The sequence below is a fragment of the Oryzias melastigma genome, linkage group LG1 (genome assembly GCF_002922805.2).
Source record: "Oryzias melastigma strain HK-1 linkage group LG1, ASM292280v2, whole genome shotgun sequence".
NCBI classification, from domain to species: Eukaryota; Metazoa; Chordata; class Actinopteri; order Beloniformes; family Adrianichthyidae; genus Oryzias; species Oryzias melastigma.
In genome coordinates this window covers 19,592,399-19,597,763 of record NC_050512.1, presented here as the reverse complement: position 1 = coordinate 19,597,763, position 5,365 = coordinate 19,592,399, and the positions used below count along the sequence as shown (strand labels likewise).

General features: G+C 36.8%; 1 long non-coding RNA gene across 1 annotated transcript in view; it reads left to right on the top strand.

The window, feature by feature from the left end:
• Positions 1 to 5,365, top strand: part of LOC118598958 — a 14,002-nt gene that overhangs the window by 4,149 nt on the left and 4,488 nt on the right. The gene's annotated exons all lie outside the window — the stretch shown is intronic.

Here is a 5,365-nt window from a genome sequence, read left to right as displayed (position 1 = left end):
ACTGGAGGTAGTGAAGATGATGTGAAGTTGCCCGGTCTCTGATTTAGCTCCAAAACTTTTAAAAAGATGGCTCATCTGAAACCTTTTTTGGCTTTTGCAGGTGAAAATCGAGGTGTGACTATGCTACTAATTAGCGATCACGGATTTTCAGACCTTTAATTTTATATCCAAGAATGAATAATTACAAAACATTTTCTATGGGGTCAAATCCGGATTATTTTAAAGTGAAATAAGAACCAGATTGTAAATTTGATAGCCTCAATAGTGATTGTAAATTTAAAAACAAATACAAAATTTGACAACTGTGTTAAACTTGAAAGTACATATTGTAAACTTAAAGGAAATAATTAACATTTTTAGAAATTAAATTTTAAATAAAAAAACAAAAAAAAATTTTTTTGTAGAAATATTTATGTACCAAACTGTCACTACTGTGGGCTACAACTGAGTTAGGAGGAAACAGGTGGTACTGACAGCAGATGCTGTTTTAAAGCAGAAATGATGTCACAATAATCTCTGTCACCTGATATCAATCATGTCCCGATAGCTAATGGGCTCAGATCCCCACCCCCACAGTTTACAGTAAATGGTAGGCTTAAATGCCCTGTAAAAAAAAATGTCATCCAGGTGAGTTCTCGCAAAATGTTTGCTGGTCCTACACAGTATCACTGCAGCACCTGCGCCATGTGTTTATGATAGTATTTCCAGAGGTTTAGTGAGGTCCGGTGTTCCGAGTGGTTTGACAATGATTCTGGAGTTCTTCACCCAAGTTCTTTGGGTCTGTTTTCTCTTTCCTAACAGTCTAGAATGCTTTGCCAGATCAGCATGATGTTTCAACAGGTGATCATTTAGATAAACAGCTGAACCCTTCAGGTGTTTTCATTGTTTCAGCAGAGCTATTTTGTGTTTTCGATTCACAAACCTGATAAGTATCGCTGGTTTATTAGAATTCTTTCTCTGAGGAAGCGGATGACAGACCTCAATAGTATTTAGATCCAAGGAAATCCCTTTAGACACAACAAATACTCCAACCTGATTCTCTACGGTCGCGTTAGCATCCATCACAGCTGCATCAGCATCCATGCTAATGTTGGTAGCACCAGGCCGTGCTCGGGGTTACAGTTGAAGTCCCGTGAGAATCACATTATTAATCTGTACTTGTTGATCGTGATCATGCATTCTTTTCTCCAGGAGATTTTGGCAATTATTTAATTGTTTGTTACTTGCCTTTTCCTGTCATAAATCTTCTAGGAGTTGTAGCAGCGGTGATAGTTTAGCCTCAAGCTCCATCAGTGCCGTTATCTTAGCATCCATGAGCAGCAGCGGGGTTAGTTTAGCCTGGATATCAGCAAGCGCGATTTTGAGCTTCGTCAAATCGGCTTCAAATTTTCATTTGGTGCCATGTTCAACTCCCCTCGTTGCAGTAGCTGTTTGGCAGTAGCTCGGTGATTAAAGTCGCTTGTGAGCAACTTTAAAAGACTTTAAAAGCTGAAGAGTTAAGAAGAGTTGAAGACTCACGCCTACTCGGTCATGAACTGGAACTGGAAGTTCTAGGAGTCAGTGAATGCACTGGGACTGAAGGTACCACCCTCATCGATTTTGATTGGTCCTTTGAGTTAGCTCCAGCCCAACGCGCCACTACGCAGCCAAAAGTTTTGAAATTGAAATTTTCAGATTCAAAAACTAAAAACAAAGAGCTGAAAGTTGAAAAAAAGTTTTGAAATTGAAATTTTGTGTTTTGAAACCTAAAAAACAGAATATTTGAATATTTGAAGCTGAAAATAATTGCTGCACTATAAGGCGCACCTTCAATAAATGGTCTATTTTAAAACTTTTTTCATACAGTAGTGGCGGGGTTGTGTTATGCATCCACTAGATGCACAGTCATATATCCCAGTATGGTGTAAAAGGGGGGCATAAGAAATATGCTTTCCCAAAGAGCAGTGTAAGAAGACTAAATACTGTGTACTAATGAGCTTAATGGGAACCAGCTGAGGAGATTAGAGTCCTGTTGGAGTCAGAATTCTGGTGAGCGCTTCCTCTGGTGGTGAAAGGAGCAAGTTGAACCGTGATACAGATAAACGTAATTTTTCACTTAGTAACAATTTTTGTTTTCTTTTTAGTTTTGCTATTTCCATATTTTAAATATTTTCTTCAAATTTACAATGTGTACTTTCAAGTTTAAAACTGTTTCTTTTCTTTTTTTTTAGATATACAATACCTATTTTTTTGTAAATTTACAATTTGTTTTTTCCCCATTCTTTCTCGTATACTAAAAAATGTGCAAGAAAAACAATGGACCTGCAGACTGCTAAATTTATGCTTGATTATTCAAACCAAACAAACCAAGGAACACAATGCAGTCATGCGAACCAATTTAAAAATGAGGTGTAAACAACCCTGTGACACTGCACTGACTCTTTGTTCAGTGAGGTCTGTTACAGCTGCCTCACAGCTATGGCAACATGATGGGCTCAGACATTAGCGTTTGCTAAACTAGAACGAAAAAAATCTGCAAAAAAGATGAGCTGTTCTTGTGAATGTACATGAGTAGCACATTTATTGATAGTATCTTGATTTAGCATGCCTCTCATTTAAAGTCTGGATGGAAACATTTGCAATGCACTACCATAAACTTGTGTTTGCTTATTTATGTAAAAGAAGAGAAGAAAGAAAAGGCATAAAGAGACTCAAGGCTAAAACGTGTCACCTCCAAGCTTTAGCTGTTTTTCTTTGAAAGGAGAGAGCTAAAGTGCTTCTTTGGCCTGTTTTTTTCAGATATTTTTACATTTTTAAAGTCACATGTCTAACCACACAGGTATCAAAAACATGGGCAGTATTTTGACTCATATCTTACTTTTCTTCCACATTATTCAGTTTTAAAACATTTTTTCAGCCTAAAGAAACTGTGCAGAGACTCTCTCGTTTTGTTACTACTAGTTTTTCACTCAATTTCAATGAGTTTCATGTGAGATCAAGCTAAGTGTAGTTACTGCCTATTTTTTATTCATCAGGATTGAAGTGAATTTCTTGGTAAATCTGTGACATTTTGAATAGAAAAAGGTGCTTCTTGCAGCAAATGTCCTCCATGCAGACGCACACAAATCTCTCTGGTGCACAATGTTGTGTTCTCACTCTAAATGTTACTATTTTGAGTCACAATTCATAGAAATGAAGCAGCAGAGAGTTAAAAGGATGACTCACAGGGATCTATTTTCTAATTGTAAAATAATGCAGCAGTTTGTGGTGGTTGTGGATTTCTCTGTTAATGGGAGTCACATGAACTACATATTTCTCTGAATTATTCAGGCTTCTGTAAGAATTGAGAGGCACATCTTTAAAGAGATTTGATCACCGCTGTGCGATCCAGCAGTGATCCTACCAGCCCATTCCTGAAGACTGCCCAGCAGTGCTGAGCGGAGCAGATAGGTGGGAACACGTCTGACAGTTATTCAACCACAGTCTGACATCAGTAAGACTTTTTAAAATGTTGAGGAAAAAAATTAGTGGAGTTTCTCAGAAAAAAAAAACCCTACACACTGTTGAAAAAACATCTATTTGAAAAGTTTTTAGTAGAAACCGAGTATGACCATGAAATCATCTCTAGATTTTAAAAACCCTTAGCCCTCTGCTTGAGCTTATAATTTTAAAGTTGTTTAAAACCATAAGTTTAGATACTTCATTGGGACTGAATTGACTTTTTAAACACACGTTTACGTTTTAAAATGCAAAATCATAATTATTATTTTTTTTATTATAAAGTAATCAAAGACCCACTCTGATGAATATGGCGATTCTAATATGTCCTTGTGCCATTTCTCTCTTCCCAAATCAAAACTGCAATAGCAAAGCCATATTTGTAGTTTTAAATGGTAGGAAAAGGTATGAAAAAATCAAGTTTGGTTCCTGTATGAGAGAGGCAAAAATGTGCAGGAATGTAAGAACAGACGATGTTGGGAGCTGGTAGCAGGAGTGGCAGAAAAGACTATCAGTAACCCCAGAAAGGAGGAAGGAAGACAGACTAAAGATACACAGAACATTCACTGTCCAACACTTTTTTACCCCCAGGTCCACTGGACCCAAAAACTCTGTATGTAATATACTATAAATGTGTTGGCTTGGTGATTGAAAATGTGTTCTGAAACATGTTGTTAACAGAAAATGAGGAATTTCAGGTTGAAAAAACATTTTTATTTCTTCGATGAAAACAGGTCCACAGACAGCAAACAAGAGTTAAAAACAAATGTATTTAGATCAAAAATGACTATTTTTATAAAAAAATAAATAAACTGAGATAAAGTTATATTTTAATGTGTCCATCAGTGATATTGAAGCTACACAACAATATTTTAATTGTTCGTCATTTTTCTCTATAATAAAAGTACACAATGAGCAGCTAACCAAAGGCTCCACACAAAAGCAAACAAACAGCAATACTTTCAAGGTGAAGGAAACTCACCGAGCAAAAAATAAATGAGAAACAAACTGAATGATACAAATTGTTTAGGACTTGGATCAAAACCCGCCTGTGAACATAAAAGATGGTACCAAGAGGAAGGACAAAAAATCTATAGCAGCGAATGACAGGATATTCGTGACCAGAAAGAATAGGAATGAACCGGCCAACCTCCTTTATTACTTGAACATTTTAAGGACACACTTAGCGTGGTTCCTTGAACTGCAGCAGGGTATGTTTGTTGTGCAGCTGAGAGCGCAGCAGTAGAAATCTTTCAGACATCTCCAGCTACGGTCTCTGCTGTGAGTGCTGAGAGGGAGGCTGAAGGCTCATCTACTTGTTGAAAAAAGTAAAAAAAAAATTGATCCTTCACATCAAAGAAAGTCACCATATCTCTGAAATAACACAAGACAAAGTCCTCATTTTTATTTCCAGTTGTTAGGTTAGCAACACTGCAGATTTGCTGCATGCAATGTGAAAAGATGGCCAGAATGTTATAAAAAAAAAAAAAAAATGGAAACTTACTTTTTGGCCTTACAGTATTTTTTATGACAAATGTACCACTAGATATTTTTATTTCTCGTTTTAATAACGTTGACTTGAAATCCTTTTCATTTCATGGATCAGACTGGAAGCTGCTTCTAGTGCACTTGGAGACCGTATACAGCCTGTAGCTATACCTGCAGCTGCAGTCAGATCAAGAGCTGGCCTTTCACGTCCAGCTAATGGTAGTCTTGGGTGCAGACTGGAAACGGCACATACTGAGTATGGGTTTTTATTTTCAGTTTTACATTAGAATGCATACCTACATTTAAACCGTTAGTGGCATTGATGCATCAAACCACTTCTGGCTCCAAAATAACCTTAAATAGCATCTACATGAAAGCAGCAAATGTATTTTAATAGCTG